At 45.1% G+C, this 15,421-nt stretch overlaps 1 pseudogene; it reads right to left on the bottom strand.

Annotated features, from left to right (window-relative positions):
- Positions 1-14,388: 14,388 nt before the first annotated feature.
- On the bottom strand, positions 14,389-14,768 carry LOC130704881 (40S ribosomal protein S15a-like; annotated as a pseudogene).
- Positions 14,769-15,421: the final 653 nt, after the last annotated feature.

Genomic DNA, 15,421 nt, shown 5'->3' with positions numbered 1-15,421 from the left:
TCCAGCTCTCAGACCTACTCACGTGCCCACGTCCACCCCACAGAAAGCCTTGTCAGAGGCTTCTTCCAGAATTGCAAGGTCTGGGAGCCTCATGCCCCAGACTCAGAGAAAGCACCCCTGCTCTGCTTGGTTCTGAAGGGATGATGTGACCACCTCATTGCTCTCCCACTTCCATTCAACAAATATTTATTGGTCATCTACTCTGGGCCAGAACCAGAGAACACGAGGGTCTGGAAGACAGATGAGGCCCCTGCCCTTTGGATATCCATCCTGGTGGGAAAGACGGACAAACAAGAAGGGGGGTCCTGGCTGAGGAACTGGTTGGGAGGTGGATTCTAATATCAGCGGTTCTTCTGGGCTTTAGTGGGAGCAGTGGATGCTGGGCAGGGGGACAGGAGGTGTGAGGGTGATGTGAGCTCCGTGAAGACAGGGAATGTAGCCCATCTGCCCCCCTTGTGTCCTCAGTGCCTGGTCCAGAGCAGGAGCTCATTAAACATGGAAGAAAGGTAGGAAGGAAGGAAAGAAGGAAGGAAGGAAGGAAGGAAATAATACTGACTGAATAGAGGACAAAGCTGGGGGCTTCCGAGCTGGCCTTCCCTCTGTGGTCCCCTCTGCTGCCCACTGTTCCACAGGGCCTGTCCCTCAGCCCCAGATGAGCCATCTCTGGTCCAGTCGGATTCATCCTCTGTCATTTTCTAGTCATTCCCAACCTAAATCCAGCTCAGGGACATTATGGGTCCAAACGACTCTATCCAGCCTTCTCCTCACTTAGCAAATTGTCGAGTGGAGACATCAAGTGGTCAGGCCCTGGAAAGGCAGTGGTCAAGCTGAAGACTTTGAGGGACTGAGCCCTCATGCCAGGATCAGTCCTGATCTAGCCATAGCTGGGTCTTGACCCTGTGTCCACAGTGACACTTATCCCAGCTGAGCCCACATTCCAGTCCTGGAATGAGTTCTAACTGTGGTCACAGCCTGAAGCCCTGTCCCCCCGAAACAGTACCCCTAATTTAAAATTCATATGATGATGACCTGATACCACCTAAAAACTTTTTATTGAAGTGTAACATACGTTCAGAAAAGTGCCCACACCACAAGAATTTTTCACAGACGAAACACATCCATGTAATCCACACTCATTGCCAGCATCCCAGAAGCCCTCTTGCCCTTCCAACCACAACCTCTCAAGGTTTGTTTGTTTGTTTGTTTTTGGCTGTGCCACGCAACTTGTAGGATCTTAGTACCCCGACCAGGGATTAAACCCAAGCCCAAGACGGTGAAAGCGTGGAGTCTTAACCATTGGACAGCCGAGGAATTCCCCACAACCTCCCAAGGTTAACCACTACCCTGACTCTCAGCAGCATATATTAGTTTTATCTGTATTTATACTTCTATATACAGTTGACCCTTGAACAACACAGGTTTGAACTGCTCGGGTCCATCTATATGTGGATTTTTTTCAATAAATATGGTACCTGTATTTTCATTTTACAGATCTTTAAATTAATGAAGTGTGGGGAAAAGTTTGTGTTCGATTAGAGATCACAGTACGTGGAATAAAAAAACTAGGCCTTGAGTCCTGATTCTATCTAAACTCTTTCAGTTTCCTGCCCTTGAGCGAGTCCTTTATCAATTCCTTTGTCTTCAAGGCAGAGACAGCAGTACAAAGATTTTTGACTGCCTGGGGGTTGGCGTCCCTAACCTCTGCGTTGTTCAAGGGTCAACTGTATTTGAAATTATACTGTGTACACATTTTGGTGTCTGGTTTCGTTTGCTCAATGTTGTGTTGGTGAAATTCATCCATATTTCTGTGTGTATTTGTTGATAGTTCATACTCACCGGTGTTTAGCGTTTCACAAACCCATTGAGAATCTAGCTAAAGGGATTGAACTCAAACCTGATCAAGCCTCTGGATCCAGCTGCCGACTTGTAGGAAGCACAGAGGCAAAAATGTACACATCTGTCAAACACATACACTCACAATGGACCACTTCCATCACTTAACTGTTTATGCTTAGTAACCCTTATCTGAACAGGTATTTTGTAGGCCTTCAGCCTTATACTCTGGGCCTTCATCAAGAAAGGTTATAAGAAACAGCCCTAGGAAACTGGTTGCTGGATTTATGGTCAGGATCTTGCTGAGGACAGTATTCCTTCATTCTGTCTATGGTGGCTTCTCCGTGGGAACCTCAGAATAAATTTCTTCCACATCTTAGTACTAGGAATAGGCATTTTCTGTGGGGGGGAAATGACTTTGCTTTTAGCTGACAGGCCTTATGACACATGATGGACTTTGTTTCCCTTTTCACAATGGTTGCTAAGAAGCTGAGTCATATCTGTGCCTAGGACTCTGAGCTCTGCTGTCTGCACTAATCTCACCTCTGGCTGCTCTCAGCTTTTCTTCTCCCATTTCCCCTCTGTCCCTATCTCTTTACCTTTCTAATTGGTTTTTTTTTTGTTTTTTGTTTTTTATCTTTTTACTCTTGAATTGTCAGTTCTTGAGGAATATGGTGAGGTGGCCACCTCTGGAACATGGACATGAGAGTAACAAGGTTGCCTTTCAGAGTTAAATGCTGGGATCAGCCAAGTCCATTAGGAGCAGAAAAGTGCAAAGGCTCCAGGTAGAGACAGGACACCTCCCAGGCACGACACCTGGTGGTGCCCTGGGTTTGCGTGGTCCCAGCAGGGTCTCCTCTCCACACTCCTGCCTGAGAATTAACAGACCAGCTTCTGATCTTGGCATTTGACCGACTTCCCCCTTCTGACTGTGAAGGTTGACTGCTTCCTATGTGTGTGTCTCCTGCAAGCAAAGGCAACAATCAAGCTGTCACCAAAACAAGAGGAGATTTATGACTTTCAGCTAAAAGAACCATTTCTACAGGAGGGAGGCTTGATGGGTCCAAGCTGTGGCAGCTTGTGCAGATTGGGGCTGGAAGCTCTCCGGAGCACCTCCGCCTCGTCCTTCCTGCACCGTCTCCGTGACTCAGAACCCAGACCCAGAGCCAGCAAGTCAGAAAAAGTTGCGGCGGAGGGGCGGGGAACGCAAATCTGGGACCCTGGGCACTCTAGGGACTTTTTTGTTTTGGTCTGGTTTATACTTCCTGCAAGCTGGAAGGCAGCTTTCAAATTGGTCCCTGGGCCATTGCTTCTTTGTCCATTTCATTTGGTAACGAAATGATATTTCTAATCATAAGTGAGCTCGAAGTGAGGTGAAGTCTTTCCCGGCCTGGATTTCTCTAGCAGGAGAAGCTTGATCCTGGCCACTGTCCCTTACTCTTGGCTGTCCCCTTGGCTGGTATCACAGGTATATGTTGGGACCCCAGGGAGGTGAGCTTAATTTCTTGTCCAATCTCTAGAAGGATCCAGAGGGATGCTTCACTTCTTTTCTTTGTCTTCTGATGGGACATTTTACCAACATTTCTTTGGACTGAGAAGAGGGGCTGTTTTCTTGTTTCCAAAGTCCCCCCAGTGGGTAGAACAGAGGGCAGAGGAGTCACAGCATCCTAGGAGTACAACACTAAGCCCCTGGGCTAGGCAGAATAATGTCCCCCACCAAGATGTCCCTATCCTAAACCCCGAAACCTGCGAATATGTTATCTCTCATGCAAAAGAGATTTTGCAGATGTGATTAAGTTAAGGATCTTGAGATTGGGAGATTAGCTGGGATTATCCAGGTGAGCTTAGTGAAATCACAGAGTCGTATAAGAGGGAGGCAGGGTCAAAGTCAGAGAAGATGTGAGGACGGGAAGCAAAACCGTGTGATACAGTTGCTGGCTTAAAGATGGATGAGGGCTATGAGCCATGGAATGCAAGAAGCTACTAGAGGCTGAAAGAGGCAAGGAAGAGATTCTACCCTAGAGCCCCCAGGAGGAGCAGAATTCTGCTGACACCTTGATTTTAGTCCAGGTCTGACTTGCAGGATTAAGATGCTATGTATTGTTCAAGTGGTTAAGTTGTTATAGTAGCAACAGGAAACTGATACAACCCCCAAATACACACACACACACACACACACACACACACACACACAGCATTTGAAATATGCATGCTCTGTGGACTTTTCCTTGTCTGGCCAAGTATATTCAACAACATAAAGAAAAGGGGTGTCCTGGGGCTGGGGTGTGGTCTGGCAGAGTCCAGAGCTGGCAGGACCCATCCAGGCACGTTCCAAGGAGAGGAGGAGGTCAGAGCCAATGGAATTCAGGCATCCCTGGAGCTGCTGGTCAGGGCAGCCCTGATGGAGTGGACTTGGCCGTCCCAGTCTGAGCCTATTGACCGTCCACTTCTCCTGGCTCTGATTTGTTGGCAGGGTTGGGGGGCGGTGCTCTGCTCACAGGGAGAGGCTGTATTGGTCTGGCCAGTGAGAGAATGCCGACCCCCCACTGCTCACTGCACATTCAAAGCAGGCCCTCTGGGTCCACCTCAGCCCTGTTCTCTGATGATAATAGTAAACGTTTATTGAGAACTTACTATGTGCCGGTACTTTGATGGGTAACTCATGGACTTCTCACTAGAACTCTGAGAGGTCAGTTCTGCTTGACCCTGGGCTGTCAGTGTGGACTTCAGAGCAGCCAGCAAGTCCTGGGATTTGGTCACCCACTCGTGGTTCTCTGCTGAGAGGGCCCTGGGGTATCAGCATGAATGCCCCAGGCCAGGAGCATACCTGCTTCCATCTCTCTTTCCTGATTTCTGCAGTTGGGGTTCCTAAGAGCTGCCTTGAGTCCTTCTGGAACAATGTGGGGGATAAATAAACACACAGATGGTTAATTTAAAAATCTGACTGCTGACTGACCACAAACTGTTCCTCTAATCTGAACCCCATGCTAAACTAGCTCTCTCTGCCCCCTGACTTCTGACCCTGGCCCCATACTGATCCCTAATCTCACATTGACTGGGCCCTAACCTTAGACAAACTTCTCTCAGTTACAGGAATAACTCATTGAGGGCTCACTACGTGTCCGACCCTAATCTAAGGGTTTTATATATATATATATATATATATATATATATATATATATATATATATATATATATATTTTTTTTTTTTTTTTTGAATTTATTTAATTTATTTATTTTTGGCTGCATTGTGTCTTTGTTACTGCGCACAGGCTTTTCTGTAGTTGCGGCGAGGGGGGGCTACTCTTCGTTGTGGTGCGCGGGCTTCTCATTGCGGTGGCTTCTCTTGTTGCGGAGCACGGGCTTCAGTAGTTGTGGCACGCAGGCTCAGTAGTTGTGGCTCACGGGCTCTAGACTGCAGGCTCAGTACTTGCGGTGCACAGGTTTAGTTGCTCCGTGGCATGTGGGATCTTCCTGGACCAGGGCTCGAACCTGTGTCCCCTGCATTGGCAGGTGGATTCTTAACCACTGCGCCACCAGGGAAGTCCGGGTTTTACATTTATTAACTAGTTCAGTCTTCTCAGTGACCCTAGGGGTGGGCATTATCATAACTCCCATTTTAGAGTGAAAGATGACATACACATATATATATATGTTAATTGAAGTATAGTTGATTTACAATGTTGTGATAGTTTCAGGTGTACAGCAAAGTGATTCAGTCATATATATATATACATATATATGTATATTTTCAGATTCTTTTCCCTTATAGGCTATTACAAAACACTGAGTAGTGTTCCCTGTGCTATACAGTAGGTCTTTATTGGTTATCTATTTTATACATAGCAGTGTGTTTATGTCAATCCCAAACTCCTAATCTATCCCTCCCTTTCCTCCCTGGTAACCGTAAGTTTGTCCTCTATGTCTGTGGGTCTAAGGATAATATTATTAAAAAAATTTTTTTTTGGCCGTGCCGTGTGGCGCGTGAGATCTTAGTTCCCGGACCAGGGATCAAACCTGTGCCCCCTGCAGTGGAAGTGTGGAGTCTTAACTGCTGGACCACCAGGAAAGTCCCTAGGATGATATAGTTTAAAAGCATTGATTGAGCCTTAGACTCTGTGTAAAATAGATCAAAAGTGATATAGCAAATTCATTCATTTATTCATTCAACAAACATGTATCATGCCCCTGCTTTCTACAAGACTGAGTGTCAAATGCTGGGGTGACAGATACCAAGGCAGATAAGGGAGGGGCTCTAGCCTGCAGAGCTGACGGCACAGTTCCATCTTCTCCCCATTTGCCCCAAATCATTGGCGCCCTCCCAGGTGGAGTAGCAAGGGAGGGGTGCAAGCTGGCCTCTTAGCTTCGGCCAGGACCCTTTCCCAGACCCTCTCTCTTCTCCAGGGGACAGAACACTCTGGGAGGTGTTGAGAAACAGAAGCGAAACTTCATCAGGTGGTCAGGTGAGATCAAATGCATTTCTATGTCCAGAGTCTGGGGTGAGAAAAGCTGCGTGGACAGTTTCTGAGAGCACCACGTGGGCCCTGCACAAGGGAGGGGCCCTGGGGTGTGCTGTGACCACACCCAGCTGGGTACCAAGACCCACGTGTGTCCCTTACACACACCCCCTGCATTACTCCCGTGCAGAGCAGGTGGATCTGAAGCCAGACTGTTTTAACTCAGCTGTTTGCCCAGCAACCAACTCAGCAGGTGTCAGCAACTGTTTGTCAAAAGAACAGATGAATCTCACTTGGGTTTTCAGCCCAGCTGGGCGGCTTAGCAGCTGTGTGGCTTTGGGCAAACTTGTGCTCCTCTCTGAGTTGTCCCTTTGTCATCCATCAAAAGAGAACAGGGAGACCTCCTAGGGTGGTTCATTCATTCATTCATTTCAGCCTTTTTTTTTTTTAAACCTTTATTGTAAAGTAAACACAGATACAGAAACCACACAAAATAAATATATGACTTAATGAGTCATCTTATGATAAATATCTTTGTAACTACTTCCCAAGTTAATAAATAGAATGTTGCAAGCACTCCTCTCCCACAACTCTCTCCAGGTGCCTCTTTCCAATCTAAGCCCTCTCACCCCCCTGCAACGAACGACTTTTACAGTAATCATTTTCTTGCAACACTTTAGCACTTAAGTGTGTATCCCTAGATATCATTGTTAGACTTGCCTCTTAAAAAACAAAAAGATACATCCTCAAAGTCTCCTTTAATCTAGAGATGTTCCTGGACCCTTTCTTTTCCTTACAAGCTATTTGTTGAAGGAACACCGTTTGCCTTGTAGAGTTTCCCACAGTCTGGATTTTGCTGACTTTATCTGAACAGTACCGTTCAGTGTGTTCCTGGGTCCTCTGTGCTTCCTGGAAGCTGGCAGCTGGATCCAGAGGCTTGATCAGACCTGGGTTCAATCCCTTTGGCTAGCTCCTCGGGGGGCTTGTGTGCTTTCCTCTGGCGGCACACAATGTTGGGTGTTCTCTCTTTCTGTCTTAGCAGCTGTCTGTCGATGGTCTTAGTTAGTCCCTGAATTCATTGGGGTTGCACGTAGCAACATTCCAATCCCAATCTTTCTTTTTCATTTATCAATTGGAAAGAGACTTTTAGAAAGGGATGCTTCCTTTCATTTACTCTTTGCTGCTCAGTGATACAGGTCATATAGGAAAGGCAGGACACATGCTTGCTTCTTTCCCATTATTCATCAGTTTTCAAGAAAATGAATTGGTTCTTTATCATCCTCGGAAGGAGAGGACCAATTAATTCCTTTTCAATGTCATTATGAACTCTTAGATTTTAGCATATTTGATGGGTTACAATCATTTACAAGTATCATTTTTTTTGAAGCTCAACTTGTCCTGTTCCATCGTCCCATGCAGGGGAGAGCTTCTTCAAGCTGGCTCTTGAGTCTTTTCGATACAACCCTAGTTGTCCCTGAGAGGTTCCGTCTTTCTGTATGACAAGATGCACCAGATTCATCTACTACATTCTCTGCTCCAGACCTGGCATCTTCTTTCTCCAGGAAGGCCTTTTATTTAAAATTTAAAAAAGAAAGAAAAGGGAAATGGTATTTCATGACCACTATCCAGGTGCTAGGGATACACATTGCTACTAGTTTGATTACAAAGAAATATGTTTTATCATGCACACTCCTTAGCCAAAATCCCAGAGGACAGAACCCTGTGTTCAAACTGATACTTCCAATTCACATTTAGGATTTTTACTTAATCGCTTCTGTATTACATCTCTTCTTTCTTCCATGCTGAGAATCACATTTGCAAGGGTATAGTGGATGGTAGAATTAGAATATTCCATAATTACTTATGCTTTATCCCACATTACACACACAGCAGTCTCAAAATTATGACAGGAATACCACCACCAACATAATTATTGGAAACAGTTAAAAACATTTTTTTTCTTGGTATATGCTCTTCCCATTCTCCATATTTTAATAGTGGTCTTGTAGATACATTGTCAGAGAACATACATATTACACGCGGTACCATCTCTTTTCAATTCCCATTGAGTCTTAGTTGTTCCAGTAACTATATATTTAATGTTCACTACCAGTCCTTTTTTCCCGTCTTTCTAGTCATTTTGGTTGTCTGAAACCTGTTCTCTGGCAGATTCTTCAGGAAAGGCTCATGGGAACAATATTCCCTGAGTTCTTTTATGTTAATCATTATTTGTCTGAGTCCATTTTACTTACAAATCACTTTTGCTGGACATACAATTATTAACTTACATTTTCCTTTCTTGAATATCGTAAGTATGTGACTTCTTTTTCTTCTAGCATAAAGCATTATTCTTGAAAAGCCTGATAGTAATCTAATTTATTTTTCTTTGTAAGTCAATTATTATTATTATTATTATTACCTAGAAGCCTGGAGGATTTTTTTCCTCTTTTCTTGAAGTCCAGTGATTTTATTAGAATGTCTTGAATATGTCTGATTATTCTGGGCTGATATTTTCCGGTATGCAGTGTGCTCCTTCAATTTGTAATTTTAATTTTTAAAAATTTCGGTAAGTTTTCTTGATTAATAGTTTTTAGTATTTGTTCTCTTGCTTTGGTTTTCTTCTTCGGGGACTTTTATTACTTGTATGTTGAAATGTCTTTGCCTAATTACAATATATGTCATTTTCTCTAGAATATTAAAAAAAACCTCTGTCTTCATTTCTTGTTGATTTATACTATTTCTTCCTTTTCAACTTTTTCTCTTAAGGCATTATCTTAAGGTTGGGTTAATTTGCTCTTGTGTTTCTTCTATTTTAGCTTTCATTTCTAAAACGATTTCTTTCCCTTGTATTTCTAATTCTTTCTTGAGTTCTGTTTTCTAATTAAGGTTCTCTAATTGTAGCTTATGTTGTTCTTTCACATCTTGCATACTTAAAAAATGTCTTTAAGGTCATTTTGAAATAGAAGGCTATGGTTTTGATCTGTCCTGAAGAAATGTCTTGCTGGCATGCTTTATCCTATTTCTAGGGATGCTATTTGGCTCCTGAATCTCCTGTTGCTTAAATTAACTATGTATGGGATTTGACCTCCAGACTTCTCTGTTGCTCATTTTTATGTGAAATTAGTTTTCCGGAACTTGAAGGTGATGTTTGGGATGCATTTCTAACCTCAAGAGCTCCCCCTCCTCTTGTCTGCATGCGGTGCACACAGACTTGGTGGCCTGCTTTCTGAGGTCCCCCGGCTCCATCTCCTCCCGCCACTTTGATCTGGATCTTCTTCCTTCCTCTCTATTGTCTTAATCAGTCCTTCTCCGTTTTGATCCCACTCCAGAGCATTTCCTCTGCAGTGTGGGACCTTGTCCTGGAAGGGAACCAAACATCTTTGAGAGTTCGTAGTCCTTCCTGAGGATTCTTGCCCTCGCTTACTATGGGAGTGGGCAAAACCCCTCCCAGATTCAGTCACTCTTCTCTAATTGTCCCTCCATGCTTTCCACTGAATACCTGCTGGCTATTTGGGGGTTTTCTTCCCCCTCAGACAGCCCCTTGCTTCCCTCTGCTGGCAACAGATGGGATGCCAAAGGCTGGAGGCCAAGCTAGGAGCAGCCTGGGGGTGAGGGTGGGGGAAACCCCAGGGCATCTGATAACATACAGGTGGTTACTGGGGGTTGAGCTCCTCCACTCATATTATTTTGGTGTTCATGGGGATACCGTTGCCATCTAACTGTGAAACAAATGTTGTCCTTGGGTTTTGCTTTTGCTAATTTGCCCTGCTTATTTTTGTTGGAATTTGGAGAGATTGGCATTGCTACTATCTCCCCAGCAAGTCACCATTAAAAAAATTTTTTTTTACTGGAGTATATTTGTTTTACAATGTTGTGTTAGTTTCTGCTGTACAGCAAAGTGAATCAGTTATATGTATACGTATATGTATATCCCCTCTTTTTTAGATTTCCTTCCCATTTAGGTCACCACAGAGCACTGAGTAGAGTCCCCTGTGCTATACGGTAGGTTCTCATTAATTATCTACTGAGATACATAGTAGTGTATATATGTCAATCCCAATCTCCCAATTCATCCCACCCCCCACCCACAAGTCACTATTTTTTTTTTTTTTTTTTTTTTTAAGATTTCTTTATTGACTGATTGATTGCTATGTTGGGTCTTCGTTTTTGTGCTATGGCTTTCTCCAGTTGTGGCAAGTGGGGGCCACTCTTCATCGCGGTGCGCGGGCCTCTCACTATTGTGGCCTCTCTTGTTGCGGAGCACAGGCTCCAGACGCGCAGGCTCAGTAGTTGTGGCTCACGGGCCTAGTTGCTCCACGGCATGTGGGATCTTCCCAGACCAGGGCTCGAACCCGTGTTTCCTGCATTGGCAGGCAGATTCTCAACCACTGCGCCACCAGGGAAGCCCAAGTCACTATTTTTAATGCCAGGTCCCCTATAGGGCCACAGGAAAGATGAGATGAAATAATACATGTGTATAAAAGTATGTAAGGTGCCTGACCATCTTAAGTGTCCTGTAAACTAGCTGCTCCTCCTTTCTGCTGCCCTGAAGCCAAGACTGACCCTCTGATTCAACTCACAGGCTTGAATTCTGGTCCCTGCACCTGCCTCAGAGGATGGGGCAGGAGGTAGCACAGGTCCCCATACTGGCTGCCCTGAAGCTGCGTGAGTCCCTGGATTTTGTACCCTTGACTTGACCTGCTGGGACCCCTCTGGGCACTTCCTCTTAGCACCGGTTTTGGAGAAGAGAAGGGGAAGACCTCTTCCACACCTGCCACCTTTGCACCCCCAGAAAAGTGGTGGTCCAGGGGGTGAGAAGCCTGCTGTGAGCCTGGCACGCCATCTGCTGGCCATTTGTATAATTGCAGAGAGGAGCAGCATTAAGTCCAGAGACGGGAATGTCAGACGCACTCCCCTACTCCAGCCAATCAGGTGGGTTAATCCTTTCTCCCTCTGGTTGAAAATGATTCACAGTTGACCCTTGAACAACACAGGTTTGAACTGCGCGGGTCCACTTACACGCGGATTTTTTCCACTAAATAACATACTACCTGATTGGAGGTTGGTTGAATCCCCAGATGTGGAACTGCGGCTACTGAGGGTCAATTATTACAAAGTTACTTGAGGATTTTCAACTCTGTTGGACCCACCTTGTTCAAGGATCAACTGTATTTATGTTAAAACAAAGACAATAAAGGGAAATAAAGAGAACGTTTTCCCACATTCTCCCACTGTCTAGACAAGCACTTTAAAAAAAATATATAAATAAAAGTCTGTATTTACTCTTAAGGGCACTGGGCTGGTGTGTCCTGCCTTTCTGCCTCCTAAAAAGTGGTCCAGAGACCCTGGGTATTTGCATTGGCAACAAGGGGAGAAAGAACTCAGATTCTATAGCCCCAAAGACTTGGGTTTGAACCCACTTCATTAGTCACACGCTGGGATGGGGAGGTCAATTCATCTCTGATTTTGAATCTGTATGTGCTAGGCTGGATAATACTTAACCCCACCAAAAAAAAAAAAAAAAAAAAAGAGAGAGAGATTAGATGCTCTAATCTCTGGAATCTGTGAATATGTTACCTCACATTGAATAAAGGACTTGGCAGACATGATTAAGGTTATAGACCTTGAGATGGGGAGATTATTCTGGATTATCCGGGTGGTCCCAATCTAATCACAAGAGTCCTTAAAGGCAGAGAACCCTTCCTGGCTTCAGTCAGAGCGATGGGACATTGTCCACTTTGAAGATGGAGCAAGTGGGCCATGAGCCAAGGAATGCAGGCAGCTTCTAGAAGCTGGAAAAGGCAAGGAAATGGATTCTCCCCAGGGCCTCCAGAAGGAATGTAGCCCTGCAGACATCTTGATTTTAGTCCATGGGACTTGTGTTGGACTTCTGATCTCCAGAACTGTAAGACCATAAAACTGTGTTGTTTTAGCCACTAAGTTCATAGTAATTTATTACTACAGTGATAGGAAAGGAATACACTGTGATGTGGGATAATAATAGTATCTACTCTGTGAGAGTAGATACTACTCTGTGGGGAGAATGAAATGAGATCCCTGCGGGACATGCCTTAACAATTGTAAAACAATTTACAGGTGTTTCGCATTCTCTCTGGGAAGATATCCATTTATTCTTTTACTTATTCCACAGTCTTTTTCTGAGCACCTACTCTGTGCCAGGCGCTGTGCTCAGTGCAGTGATTACTGGGGTGAACTTGGCCCCTTCTTTTATAGGACTTACAGATTAGGAGGGTAGTGGGACATTCAAAGGTCACACAAACACACATATCATGCAATTACAATTGCCATGTGTGGAATGAACAGATTGTCCTGGAAACTGTGAGTGTGGAGCTGGAAACCTGCCAGACCTCAGGCTTCGGGCCTCAGGCTTCAGACCTCAGGCTTTGGGCAGGGGCTCCAGGGTCATGGCTTGTCCTTGCTCACCCTTCCATATAGGCTGCTCTGCCTTGACCAGGGATCAGGGTACTAAGGGTCAGTATCCAGGCTAGAGACAGCATCTTGGGGGACATCAGATGGACCTGTGCTGGTCCAGAGATCTGGGGCCTCGCATGGGGCCCCCCTTTGCTGAGGCATATCGTGTAAGGGGCTGAGGCCAGTGAGCTCAGCACTGCCTGAAATGGTGGGCAGAGAAGGCCGGGCTTGGCCTGTGGTCACAGACCACTCACCCTTGGTTCAGGGTCTTATGGCCACAGGTGAAGGAAGGGATAGAAGCTGGGACAGGGGACCAGGGCTACTTTATTGGGTTCTGGAAACCCTCTCTCTGCTGCACATTGGCCCGAGCCTCCTCACATCCCCTCCTGGGTTTTCCAGGGCTGTCTGGTAGTCCCACTCTATGCCTCCAGTGTGATGGAATGGAACACAGATTCTCAGGGGCACCGGATTCCTTGTGCCTCAGTTGACTATAGTATCTTAGCCAGCTGGAGGGGTTTCCTATGGGGGCAGGGGGACTCAGAGTGAGTCACACAGCTGAGACAAGCAGAGGAACCACAAGACAGGGTCTGGATGAAGATCTGAGGGTCCCAGTGGACCCCCAAGCCACTGAGAGACAAGGGCCAGAGCAGGAGCTGTGCTGCCACCTGGTGGCAGATTTTGGAACTGCTGCTGGATCAGATACCCTGTCTCCTGGGATGCGACTTTCTGTGCAGCCCTGCTCCGCTCAGTTTATGTCCTGGCAGAGTGGACCATGGGGAGTGCCCGGTGAGTGAATCTGGTAGAGAAGGTGGTGAGGCCTGGCTTTAGAGTCCCTTCCACCTTTCCCTAGCTACAGTTCTGAGAATCAGAGGCAATTCCAGAAAAGGGGTTGATGAGAACTGGGCAGCCACCCCTCGCCCCACATCCCACATTCACACACACACACACATACAGACCACCATGGGCCTCAAGGTCTGTGTCAGACCTGATGCTCTAGAAACCTCTCATGTGGAGTTTACACATACACCTGGAGCCAGGTGAAGGGACCCTAACACATGAAGGGGGTCAGCAGGAAGTAGGGTGCTGGTTAACTCAGGTTTTCCCATGAAGCTCGTCACAGACCGGGTAGCATGCACACTGGTCCAACGTGCAAAAGCTTGAATAGAAACGTGAGCCCCACCTCCAAGGAGCCACCTACCTCAGATAATGTACATCTCCAGGTGACCTGGTGTAACTACAGGGGTGTTACCTGCCTGACACCCGCCAGCCTGAAGGCCACAGAGCACTCAGCTGAAACCTTGAAATCAGGCTTGCAAAAGGTAGTCCTGTTTATGAAATGAGTGATTAAAAAAAACCCCACATCAAAAACAAACAAACAAACAAACAAACAAACAAAAAACCCCACATCATTTAAAACCCTTTAAGTATGTCTTCTAAGAAGCTGTCCATCTGGGAAAAATTTTACAAAAAAAGGGAAGAAAAAACAAAGTCTTCAGAAATTTGGGAAACGTTGGCAAATGTTTCAGAACCTTCAAGTGGCTTCAGCCAGGGTAAATGAACTAGTAAATGCATTTGTTTTTGTATACGTTTTAAATTTTATTTTTTTATTATTAATTTTTTTTCAGAGTCCTCTGAGGCATTTTATTTGCATGTATGTATAACATCCCTAGAAAAAGAATCCAAGGATTTTCCCTCCTGTGTGTTTTCATCTTGCTTCTTCATGGTCCATGATGTCAGCTGAGGTTGTCAGTACAATGAAACCAAACAGGTGGGATGGGAGCAGGTTTTTCTAGATCTTTGAGTTGCACATCAAATCTGGGGCTGATCACTCCACACTTATTTAGCCTGCCTGTGAGGTTCACAACAATTTTCCCAGCCCTGTGATCATTGATGATTTCAAGTTCACCATTGTAACCATGCTTCATCATCACAGAAACCTGACGATGACTTTGGAGCATGGCCTAATAAGAATCTGGCCTTTGCCTCTCTTTTTGGCATTGTTGATATTCTTGAGAGCATCAGCAGGACGTTCACATACACCATTATGGCAGCACGGAAAGATGATGGAAAGATACATCTTTTATTAATAGAAATGTATTTTCTCCTCACCCCCACCAAAATGATGTTGAAAAGTATTTAAAAGAATACAGGCCCCTACTTCAGAGGAACTCTAACATACGTGCACTTTGAGATGTATCCGCTTGGAGAATGTTGGCTGTAGCACTGTTTTTAGGCGTGAAAATCTGGAAACAACCCAAATGCCATCAGCAGGACCATGGATAGATAAATCATAGTGCATATGGCAGGTGTCCATGGCATGACGACCTCCTTAGTTAAAATGAACGGTTCTATGTGTTGACATGCAAAGACTTGAAGAACAATGTGGAGTAAGAAAGCAGGCTGCAAATTTGCAGCCACATGGATGGACCTAGAGATTGTCACACTGAGTGAAGTAAGTCAGACAGAGAAGGACAAATATCGTGTGATATCGCTTATATGTGGAATCTAAAAAAATGGTACAAATGAACTTATTTACAAAACAGAAATAGAGTTACAGATGTAGAAAACAATCCAATGGTTACCCGGGGGAAAGTGGGGGAGGGATAAAGGGGAGATTGGGATTGACGTATACACACTACTATATATTAAATAGATAACTAATAAGGACCTGTTGTATATCACAGGGAACTCTATGCAAT

The sequence above is a fragment of the Balaenoptera acutorostrata genome, chromosome 15 (assembly GCF_949987535.1).
Source record: "Balaenoptera acutorostrata chromosome 15, mBalAcu1.1, whole genome shotgun sequence".
Classification (NCBI taxonomy): Eukaryota; Metazoa; Chordata; class Mammalia; order Artiodactyla; family Balaenopteridae; genus Balaenoptera; species Balaenoptera acutorostrata.
This window is presented reverse-complemented; position numbering and strand designations above follow the sequence as displayed.